Below are 13,096 nucleotides of genomic sequence, written 5' to 3'. Positions count from 1 at the left end.
CAACGGGTGAGGGGACGCAAAATATTTAATAGACATCTTGTAGAATGTTGTATTCTAGAAAGGCGTCGTTTAAAATGTATACTTTGTAAATCTATATTCAAGCGTCGGAGAATATTTATGCATCACATCGATCAATGCAACAAAAATGTCATAAGCAGAAAGAACGGAGAAAACTATTCCACAAGCAGCTTGCAGTTCTGTCGAAGAAACAACTGGTTGTCTTTGGCGAAAATATGCGACGCCGTGATTCGATAATCACGAACATTTTCAACTACATCGCATTGGCGCTTTGTAGTGATAAAGGAACTGACAATGTCTTTACTTACACGTGTAGAAATGTGGAAAATCGTTTCGCGACTCGCACGAACTTCAACAATCATTTGAAATTGTGCTGTTACAAACGCCAAGCTGCTTTCATCAACGACTTCAAACGAACACAACGGAAAGGGAAAATGCGTAGTTCATTGTCGGAATGTGGAGAATCCTTTCAGAATCGTAAATTGTTGTATCGACATCAACAACGTCTACATCATCGCGGTGGTGGAAGTGAACTTCAAAAAGAACCTTGGGAAAATGAAGACATCGTAAGGCCGTGGACTGATGACAGCGGACAACTTACAGATGAAGCCCTTTTGGATGTATACGAAACGCACAGGAACATCATACTGCGAGCACACGATGATTCGAGCAGCGGAGATATTGTGCACAGGTACAATTTTCCATTAACAGGGAGTGAAAGTCCTGAAACTTTGAATTTCCGAGAACAGGTGTTCAAGATTTTAAAAATGAAGAACAATCTTTTAAGCTGAACCTCTCCTTTGGTATCATTTTAAAACACGTCGAGAGTGGAGAATACAGGTACTTCATACCGTATAGAAACGTCCTCCTATTTAAAAAACCGGTGTTAATTCATAATTTAATATCAATGGAGCGTGTTGTGAAAAGAATTCAAAAGAAAAGCATCGAGGAACACATCTATCAACAACGCCCAAACACCAAGTGGAAGCCTGTTCTCATCACCAACGTGACTTACTGGGTGTATCGGACTAGTTACGTTCTCGGACGACCAAAAGTGAACTTACCGCAATGGTTAAAGAATAAAAAGTCAATTGTCTGTATGCGGAGTGCTAACCTCGATTCCCTATGCGCTTTTCGATGTTTAGCCTACCATCAAACGAAACCTAAAGCAGCCGATCGAGTACCAAAATCACGGCATGTAGCCAAGGAGATGCAAGTCTTAAAATTATTTCGAACATGGACCCGAGCAAAGAAAGTGAATTCTTCCGTTCAAACTTTTAAAGGATTGAAAGTGCCCGATGACGTCCCTTCATTTGAAAAGATTTTCAACGTCTGTGTAAACATTTTTCGTCTACAGAACAAGGGCTATTCGTGTGTTCCGCTCTACATTTCACAAAGAAAACCAACAAAGCATGTTACCACGCTTAATATGAACTGTTACGAGGGACATCTGTCTTACATTACGAATCTTGAAGCATATACTAAAAAGTATAAATGTCGACACTGCGATATGTGTTTCAGAAATCACAAGATCAGCGAGACGCCATGAGAAGAGGGCATGTTGTCTCAAAAAGCAAACTCAAATACCCTGGTGGTTTCTTTACTCTCACGAGAACCATTTTCGATGAGCTTCACAGAGGAATGCGAATTTGGGTACCTGAAGGAGATAGACTCTACGACTATTACGCTATGTTTGATGGAGAGTCTCTCTTATTGACGCTAAAGATGAGCGTAGCAACACGTATTCCACAAAATGGACGGCGCCATCACCCTATTTCCATTTCTATCGCTTCCAACGTTCCCGGTTACGAGGAAGCTAAATGCTTCATAACCTCGGACGTGAAATCTTTGTTGAAGGAGAGCATAGACTATCTGAACGCTATCTCTGATGAGGCTAAGAGATTAACTGAGTTGAAAATCAAAAATGCTTTACGAAAATACAAAACCGTTTGGATGGGTTAAGTAACAGAAGATGTCTTGCAAAAGCGCCGGACGGATTTGAGGAATTTCCCCGCCATGAGCGAGTCGACTGACAAAGAGCAACGCTTCACAATAACACGATCGCTCTTCTTGAGAGAGTGAGCAGGATATAACTGACAACGAGTGGGAGTATATGGAGGAAACGGACGTACAGTATCCTCCTTCTTGGACAAACATAGATGAGAGGTCGTACAAGAGACTACAGGCTTTATGCAAAAAGTTGAGACAGTATATTTCTCAACTTCCTGTGCTAGGTTTCAATAGCTCGAATTATGATTTGAATTTATGGAAGAGCAATTTAGTCAGTGTCTTAAAATTGTCTGAGACCAAAAATTTTGTTATCAAACGGAACAATCAATATCTATGCATTGCAACCGAGACATTCAGGATACTGGACATATCGCAGTACCTTCCTCCAGGAACGAGTTATGACAAATTTCTTTCGACTTTCAAGATTTCTCAGTCTAAGGGCTTCTTTTGTTACGAATATTTGGACGATGAAAAGAAGCTAGATGAAAGCAGACTACCTCCAATTCACGCTTTTTTGGTCTTCGCTGAAAAAAGCAAACACCTTGGAACATCCCGATAGAAGGAAATATGAAGACTACATTCGTCAACATACAGACAAGACCACAGATGAAGTCTTGCAATGGTTGAAGCTTAAGGAAATTCCCAAAACCATCGAAGAGAACTACGCATATTTGCAGAAGGTGTGGTATGAGAATGGAATGCAAACGCTGAGAGATTTCTTAATATGGTATAACAATTTGGACGTTTTACCGGGTGTAGAGGCCATCTCTCGCTTGAAGCAATTCTATTGGACTGAAACGCATATAGATATTTTCAAAGACGCATTGTCTGTACCCGGTATAGCAAGAAAATTTAATTTTTAAATCAGCTCTAGACCAAGGCATAAACTTTTCCTTTTCCCCGAAAGTGACAGCGATCTCAGCTTAAACTGTAAAGGGAATTTGCGGTGGTCCTTCCATTATATTTTGTCGCTATCATTGCGCCGGAAAACCTTCATACGCGGCAACAGAGACAGAACGTGTCAAAGGTGTATAGGTTTCGACTGCAACGGGTTGTATCAATACTGCTTGGGACTCGACATGCCCACTGACTATTTCGTACGCTGGTTACCAGAAGGAGAGTCAGGGACATTTCACCCCAAAAAGTCAGAAAAATACACCCAGAGCTATGATTGGTTGGATTGGGAATCTCACCGGAGAGACATTCGGATAATACACAAGATGAATTCGGGGTATGAGAAGAGAATAGGACCTTTTCTCGTTGACGGATTCGATCCGGTATCTCAGACCTGTTTCGAATTCTTGGGATGTTTCTTTCACGGTCATTCATGCGTGAAACAAAACGACAGCATGAAAGAAAGATATGTGAGAACTATAGAGAGAGAGAGGTATCTCAGGAACCTAGGACACGAATTGATATGCATATGGGAATGTGAATTCCGAGAAATGCGTGACACGGATGAAGAATTGCAAGAATTTCTGAAACAAAGACAATACCCGTTTATGAGCAAGCACAGAACACGATCAGTGTACGAAGTCACGTTACTCGAAGGCGTCAAAGATGCTAGCTTTTTTGGAATGCTCGAGGTCGATATTCACGTGCCAGATGAACTCTACGAACATTTCTCAGAAATGTCTCCTTTGTTTGCTACATGCAAAGTTCCTTTTAACAAAATCGGAAGACATATGCGTCATTACGCTAAGCAAGAAAATATGAAACAGCATGATCGTACTGTGCTCGTGGGTGGAATGAAAGCCCGAGAGCTGCTCCTGTCCAGTGAACTGCTTCGATGGTATTTGCGACACGGACTTGTGGTCAGCAAAATTTACCAAGCGGTGGAGTACCGAAAGAAAAAGTGCTTCAAACCCTTTATTGAAAAGGTGAGCAACATTCGACGATTGGGTGATCTCGACCCGGATTTCGCTATTATGGGTGAAGTATGGAAATTGATCGCCAACAGCCTACGGATCGGTTCTACTCGATAAATCTCGTCACACCGATTGCAAATACGTTCATGGAGAGGATGCGGCATTGACCGAGATAAATAACAGACACTTTGTATCTCTTTGCGCACTGGATAGCGAGGATTATGAGGTGATATCTGCGAAAAAGAGAATTACAATGGATATTCCAAACGTACTGGGTTATTTCGTACTGCAATATGCAAAAATGCGTATGTTGGAGTTTTATTACGACTTTTTAGATCGCTTTGTCAGTCGTGAACATTTTGAACTCCTACAAATGGATACCGATTCTTTGTACTTTGTCATAAGCGAACAACGTTTACGTGACGTCGTCAAACCAAGTCATATGCAAGAATTCGATCAAATGCTTTATGGATATTGTCACAAAGATGAAATAGAAGCCGATGATTTGTCGCATTTCCTACCCAGAGAATGCTGTGCTAAACACACGAACTACGACAGACGCACGCCGGGATTGTTCAAACTGGAGAGTGAAGGAGCTGAAATGGTTTCCTTAAATTCGAAAACCTACGCCCTTCGTAAGAACTGTGAAGATGTGAAATTAAGTTCAAAGGGTCTGAATCAGAAGAATATCACAAATCCTATGACTCTTTATGGAAAGGTGTTGCGAGAGAGAAAGACTCAGTCGGTTGAGAATACCGGTTTTAGAGCTAGGAACAATACAGTGTATAGCTATGAACAGAGACGATGGGGTTTGTCGTATTTCTATGTCAAACGCAGGGTGATGCGTGATGGAGTGACTACGCGTCCTTTGCGTTTGCTTCTAAAACCCGTTTCCCGTTAAGAATATAATCCAAAATGTCAGTAGTCATATTGTGATGGTGTTATATATATATTGATTGTATATTATCACTTGAATGTAATATATCACTTGAATGTAAAGTATATATATTATTAATATGAATATAGATTTTCTGCAAAAAGAAAGTTTTCATGTTTTTAATTCACATTCCATACAGAGATATGTTGTTGTAAACACAACAAAACAAGAACAACAAAACAAACAAAATAAAACAAGACACAGTATACCTGTTCTTTCTTCAACTCGTGGCATACGAGTTAGAATTGCTCGTTAAAAGAGGTAGATAACGAGAAACAGGAGACTCTATCAGCCTTCGTGATTATTGGTTGAGACATATCACAGTATCCCAAGTATTGTGTAATTGAACGCTCATGCTGTTGATAACTTGATTGTCTGGTGTAGATTCGTTTATTTACAGAGCGCTAGCATCTAACTCGAATACTGATGAACTCAACATAAAACTTACCTTGTACATTCACTCATATTTCATAACCATAGTGACATGTGTTGAGAGTAGATGTAAAGACTCGCGGCTGATGGTTATTTGAAGTGAGAAGCGACTTAGTAGTCATGGCACGTGCGTGTGCGATCAAGTTAGTCTAATGTTTTATGTTTTCCTCTCGGTAATAAACGACATTACATTGCATTAGATATTAATACAAATATTTATTGTAATTATTGTTTGCTACAAAACGCAATACAAAGCGAACATTATCCCTACAATAATAAACAACAAAGTCTCATTCACCAGTACTAAAAGCTTACTTCTAAAAACAAAACAAAAAAACAAAACAAACAAAACAAAACAAAACAAAACCAAAACCAAAAAACAAACAACAAACAAAACAACAATGCTACAGTGTTACAATTATTCTCATTACTTGTGCGCTATGCTAAACCAATTCACTTTCTTAGCTCTTTCACCTGCGTAACGAGAAAGTTGTTTGTTACACTTTTTAATCACCCGTGGTAAAGTCCTTTGATGAATACTGCGTCGTTTTGTAGTAGTAGTAGTAGTAGTAGGCGTGTTTATAGGTGGTCTTGATTCTTCAGTTTCCGTATGCCTCACTTTCTCATCGTCATTTCCTTTCTCCTCTTCGTGAGGTATTACCGACCTCTGAGAAGTCAATTCCTCTTCATATGCTCTCAGCAACCTTTCATATCTCTTGCGAGGTATCAAAACCAGTTCTTGGGCTTGAACTGGATGACCTCGATGTGAATAGGTCGTCGTCATCCTCTGTGTTCGATGTGTCACTGTCGATTGGATAATCGAGTAAGCTGATAATCAGTGGAAGCAAATGTCGAATTTGTAACAACAGTTTCTTAGTGATAGTTCTACTAACTTTCTTGTCGGCGATTCTGCGCAAATGACTCTTTTTCTGCTCGAGTTGTAGTTTTTGTAGATTCGATATAGGTATGACGCCTTTTAAAAGGTTCAGACAAATTTCGCTTAAGATATCAATTTGTCGATTAGTCATAGTTTGAACTATAACCTTCCGTTGATTATCGGATGACGTATCTCTGAGAAATTTCAGGAAAGTTCTTTCGCTGAGTAAATGCGGGGGCAAGCACTGCTTCATTCTGGTGAATATACTGTTAAAGTCTGTCCCGGAAATATGTTTGTTCTCAATTGAAATTGCGAATTTCCTCTAGGAGAAATATCTATCATCAAATATCCAAAAGGCTCTCTGTTTACAGCTTTTTCATAAGCGTCTAAGAAAAAATTTCCCTTACCGGGTAATATTTGTCGATCCTATAGCCCTTTATTTGAGATTGGTCTCTTCTATTTCTCAACAACACGATGTAATGCGACCAACGAAATAGTTCGAGCGCGCATTCTCCGTGATGACGTCGAGAAGGAAAGAGTGTTTGACTGAGCAGACAAACCGATATATTTAAATGATGACTAGACATTGTAAAAAGTTTACACATGTTTGAGTCACGTGATACTTCATCAATGAGGTCGTCTATAATCAACAGTTTGTGTTCACCATTGGTCGTATCCCCCCATTCCACGAGAAGGTTTTCACTCGGTAAACCTTTGTGAAAGTCAATGGGTTGATGCATGCTTTTCTCCATAGCATCGTACAGATTCTGCCACATAGAATAGCAAAACATAACTTTGGTTACTTTTTGGTCAAACATAAGATCTGCATTGTCCATTAGTCGTTTGGTAAATGAGGTTTTACCGGACTGTGTAGCGCCACAGATGAAAACAGTAGATGGAGCTGTTATTTGAAGAACTGGACGTCTCTCTTCAGCTGCCGTCGTCGTTTTCACTGTCTGATCTCCGTCCGCGCTGTCATTATACACTAACGTCTCCATCCTTTTATCGCATGACCGGGACTGAAACACAAGGCGTAGCGTCTGTGAATATATTCCCATACGTAAGAATCATTCCACTCATAATTTGTTAGCGAAAAGGAATGTACGATATCCTTCATGTTCACGTCTCTCAGTCGCATCATTAGATAATATATGACATAGTAACCACAGGTAAGAGACTCGTGACTCTGCAACCGATGTTCATTCCGACGAATGCATCTGCTTCTCGTTTTGATTTCTTTCACGAATTGCTCTACTTCTAATAATGCATATGCGGGTGAGATGTCGTTCAGGCTGTCAAATATCTCGACGCTATCACAGTTTGTGTATATTGCAAACCAGTGTTGACCGGGTGAGTTCCTGTCGTGTGTATTCACGATAATACATGACGGTCGCCTACCATTCATTTGACCCGCCACAGTACTCGATAATTCATTTTTAGCGTAAATTCCCAATACATGATTACGCAAGAAGCTGTCGCAATTGATAATACAGTGTATTTGATTCGTATTCATTATACTCCTCGGGTTTACAATATAATGTTCCTCGATTTGTCTATCTGAAAACCACCTCCAAATTCGGCGTAGACGATGCAGGTTACAGTCTCTGTCAACGCCGTTCGAAACTGAGCTTCTAAACGAATGCTACCCTGTTTTTGTAAGGTTAGATACGAATGTTCATTCGCGCGTCCGAGTAAGGGTTCGATGGGAAAAAACGTAGAGAGCATATCCAGCTCCGAATTCATCCCTGTCGAGGAAAATAGTGCTCTGCCCGTTCACAGCCCCGTCTTCTGCGGCCCAAGTACCGTTGTAGCGAAACAAGTTCGCGTATGCGGAAATGATGTTTTGCCCCTGTTGTGTGTTAAAATTCAATTTCATAGGTCCAGCTTCTCCTATGCTTTTTCCGTCGCAGAAAAGAGCTATTTCGGACAGATCATAATTTGCAAAATTAAAAGGATTTCTTGATAAATGTCCCGCCGCCGCTTTCGAAGACACAAATGCGACGACGACTTTATTCGGGCGAACTCCTTGAAAGATATTGTCATATGTAAAGGCTACTTGTCCCGCTGGAATGGACATCATTTTCACTTCCGTTCTTCTGTAAGGATATTTTGCTGTCGTTGTAGAGAGCGCTGTGTTGTGACCCAATATGACTCCAGGATTGACTTGAACTTTCATGACTTTCAACGCAATATCTTCGATTTGAATGGCGTAGTCCTGATCGGATTTCTCCGCCATGAGGACGAAGCTGGGGCTGCTACGATACATTTTCACTTGTACATCCACCTGATTTAGTATGTAGCGTTTCATATGAAACAGGTCGTGTAACAGACAGCCGGTCATGTCGAAACTCTTGCTGTTGGAGGTGATCTTAAATCTCTCAAACAAACCTTTGTTACCGGCGTTAGGATCGCTCACGTCCATTTCTTTCTCCGTATCCTTCACGAAAAGCTGTGTGGTCAATTTTGATTTCGCATTTGTGTTTAATAAGGTTTGAATGAGAGCCTTGTAGGGATAATGATTATTGGTAGAATTAATGAGTCTACCTTGCAACCACACATCGACTTGACTGAACATCGAATGCATGAACAGATTGACCGGAGCACAGCTCTCCGTAGAGTCAAGATGCGTTCCGTCGGCTTTAGTAATTCGACATTTCACGTAGAGCGTAGATCTACGTAGATCTATATATTCCAATCCGTTTTGACCGCTGATATGAAATTCTATCGGTCGTTACCCGATAAGGGTGAAATTGGACGACAATCTTGAATGTAGGTTCTTTCTACAGCCGTTTGCGTGGGTGGTAAACTGAAAAGATCTAGCTCCGCTGGTTGAGTTTCACTAAAAATTTAGAATCCGTGGTGAAGGCGGACTACATGGTTTTGTTGTTGTTGAACGCTCTTACTTGAATATATCTCTGGAAGTTGTTTTCTTTTCTTACTATAAAACTTTGCTGCTGGTTTGCTGCGCTTACTTCTCACCTTCCTCCCGCTGTTGCTGCCCCTTTCTTGCTCCTTCTCCGCTCGTGCTACGTCTGACACTGACGCCTTTCTGTGTGCGACGTTGTCTTTTAATTCGTGCATTCCGTTTTTATTGCGACTTCGAGAAAGGGTTTCGGATTGGCGTTGTATTTCCGATTGAGCTTGATATACCGCTTGTTCGGTTGGTGCTACCAGTTTTATATGACTACCGCTGTCGGTTGACGATGGTGGTTGGCGCATTTTGAGTATCACGTGGTTTTTGTATTACGGATTGAAATGGATGTATATTTCGTATGGTAGATACTTCACCGCCTGTCTTGTCACCCTTTGTCTTGCGTATATGAATTGACCTTACCTCGCCAGCGAAGTTCTTCATAATATCTCTGCCACAGAGACGGATTAGGAACGTAAAGCCGTTGTCATAATCTTCTCCGTCCTTCATGATCAGAGGATAAAGGATAACGTCCTAAGATGTAGCGTCAACGAAGAAGTATCCGTTAAAAATGCAGCCGGATTACCCGAGCTATCTGTTATATAGATATCAAATTGTTGAACTGTATCATTAACCAATCTGAGAGCTATGTCGTATGGTTCCGTTGTTCGCAGTTGCCATATATTCCTAGAGGTTGAGTGCACTCGACGAAGTAGTGGTCGCCGATTTCCTCCTACGATTATAGGTTCGCAAATAGAGCAAAATATATACAAGAGTCCATCCGTCTTTTCCTCTTACCCGGCGTCGTCCGGCGTGCAAAATTCTCTCAGTGAAATGGTCCAATGACCGGGTAAAGGTAGTGGTTGTTTCAGATACACCGAAAATTGATATGCTTTGTTTTCCGGGAAATACTCGATACAGTCGTTACTACTAACAACAATCCACTCTGCCGAGTTGTTCATTGTATATTTACTTTATCACTAAACATCATCCGTGACAGCATTCGCATTAATCCATGAATTAAATTTTTTTAGGAAACCCATCCATTTCACGCATACACCTGTTTGATTTTGCTTCCTTTGTTTTTATAGTTCTCTTTTTCAGAATTTTCTCTATGCGCCAGTCAACTTGATCTGGGTTTTTGTGATATTTCTTCAACTCGCTCACAGAAAAGCTTCCTTCGACAGGATCCGATTGCAGATCTTCTAACCAGTAGATATTCAAACCGCCTCTAATGCGTCGTTTGACTATTTTGAAGATTTCCTGCGACCATTTGTGTTCGTATTCTTTCTCAAAGGTTCGCTTCCGTCAAGGAGATACGGACGAAATCACCGACTTTAAATTTATATAATGAATGCCGTATATTTGTTTTCTTCGGTTTTCCTTGTCGCTGATTGGTTGACATTTTATCAATACCGTGGGTGAGTATACTTTTCCAACCATATGTCTGCTTCATTGACCTACACTTTCGCTGGGCTTCTACCTTTCAATCCGCTGTGAGGTCGATGGTTGTAGTTGAAAATAAGGTCCGATAGAGCGTCTATATACGTATACGTATTTTTATAGGTGAAATAGCGATATATCATACTCCTCAGGGTACGAATAAATCTTTCCGCATAATTAGCCTTGATATCAGAATTTTGTGTGACAAAATGTTTAACATGAAATTTCTGATATATCTTTTGAATATTGTTGTTCCGAAATTCAACTCCTTTATCCGTTCTCAGAGTAAATGGAACTTTCCTCATTGACGTGAGAATTTTGTTCATAGCTTCGCACATGGATTTAGATGATTTATCTTTTACGGTTTGTACCCAAACAAATCGGGAGAAACAATCTATCAAGATAAGGATGAATTTTATTCCTCCATTGTACTCCGCAATATTGGTAAAATCACACAGATCAGCGTCACATTGAATATTCAAGCCACCCACTATGACACGGTTTCTTTTAAAACGTCTCTTCGGTTGTTGATGAAGGGAGTATGCATCTCGTGTTTCAAGCCATTTTATAACTTTACCGGTTTTCACATTTGGATACGTTTTTTAATGTTTTGGTGAATTTCTGAACACCCGCCAAGGCTCCCTCGGTTTTCTTCGCGTCGAAATAATCCCTTTGAGTGTTTCCTCCGTCAGTACATTCGACATAGTTAACTCGTTAATAGGCGTCACGCTTCAGGAGTTTTACAATACGTCGATATACCTCCGAGGTCCATCGATGTGTCTTCAGACTAGTGTCACGATAATCTCGACACTGGTATTTGAGGGTGAACAGATGTGATATATTCTGTAAGACTTGTATTTGACGAATATTTCTCCTCCATATATCTATTACTTCGATTTCATCGAGATTGTTGTATAGTGTTTCCTCGATAAAGGAGTACAGGTTGTCGTCGTTTCCCTTAAGACTGATCAAATGGTATTTCTTGTTCTGCCACAGGCTTGTTGTATAGGCACGAGTCAACAGTTCCTCTAGAATAACGTCGATATAATACGATTCCATTTCATCCACAATGACACGAGATGCATCCATTTGGCTTGCTTACCTCTTCGTTGTCAGATGTTTTCCATGAAATGCGTCCAGTTCATGCGAGTCTGTAATTTTCTCGTGTACACGAATATATGCGGTGATCCCCAAGAATCCGGAATATCGAAGGTTTTACTTGCGTACTGATGTCTAAAGTGATCTAGACAGTCTGTTTTAGTTGAAAACCAGTGGAAATAATAACTTCCTCTCCGAAATGAGTCTTTTGACTTCCCGGTGGATAACCGATGACGACCCACTTATACTGCTTCATTTCGTTTAATGTTCTATTCACCTCTGCAACATGAGACGCTATGTTATATATATCGGTCTCCCATCTATTAATATAAGGCGATATTAAGTTAATGTTTATTATTTACACATGTTAGACAGAAATGAAAGGAGTAAACAGTGTTTATTGTCTTGTACGTACTCTCATGAATAGGTTATTCGTTACTTTTCGGGTTACACTGGGGTCACTCGACCTTTGGTTAATGTAGAAAGCTCCAGCGATAAGTAAACAACACCTCGCGGTTCTTAATCCCTTGTACCTGCTCTCGTGAATAGGTTGGAGTTAATCCCTACCTCTTCTTTCGCCGGAGCTCCCGTTCGTTTAACATAGGAACGTTTTACGATAAGGGGACCCATATTACTACTTACAACACGTTTTCTAGTCAGGGCATTGGATCTTTGATCTAATTGATCTAATTGCCAATAATCATTGTTCAGAGTGAGTGAGTTAAAAAAATACGTCGCATCGGCATTATTTCAGCCATATCATGAGGACAAGAACTCATATACTGAGAATATATATATTCATATAATTCTTTTTAAGTTGTCAACGAAGGACAGTATAACGACTTGACTATTACAGATTATAATTAAACTAGTCTGACATCATTTTAAAATGCTACATTGTTAGTCAACAATACAACATAGATCACAGCAACCAAAGTTAGGTCTGGGAACCGTGGAGACTTACAATACTTCAGTAGTATACACAATAGCGGAACAGGACCAGGTCCTCCAAAGGCCTTAATTGTACCAATTAAGGCCTTTGGAAGGCCCCAATCACGTTCCGCTATTGTGTTTACTACTACCGGAGGTGCATGCAAAATTTCACGACAATCGATCGAATAGTTTATGAAATATTCACTTTTAGTGAGCATGGGGTCTGTCTGTAGAAAGGCTAACTATTCAACGTATTGCCGTACTTGTTATAAAGTAGCGAGGCTGAAAAGTTTTAGCAAAATGTCCGCTGTGGTCACAACCCCAAAGAGGGAGAAAGAAATAGATAGACTGCGATTCGCAAGGCTTCCTCCCTTGTGGGATTGCATCCAACTGAGTACTCTCGACAAGAGTCGCCCTGTTCTAGATAACCTTATCGACAGTTTTGAGAGTTGTAAGGAAATCATAGAGGCCAGACGGGATACGAACTCACAAATCGCACAGTTGCGCGGCTGCACGACGGTTGCGGCCACGACGGTGGATAACAACCCGACACCTGTTGTGCCTAATCC

This window comes from Haliotis rubra, unplaced genomic scaffold (genome assembly GCF_003918875.1).
Source record: "Haliotis rubra isolate DU_JTF1 unplaced genomic scaffold, ASM391887v1 Scf1952, whole genome shotgun sequence".
In the NCBI taxonomy this organism is placed as follows: domain Eukaryota; kingdom Metazoa; phylum Mollusca; class Gastropoda; order Lepetellida; family Haliotidae; genus Haliotis; species Haliotis rubra.
The sequence above is the reverse complement of the archived record's forward strand: the minus strand, read 5'-3'. Positions refer to the sequence as shown.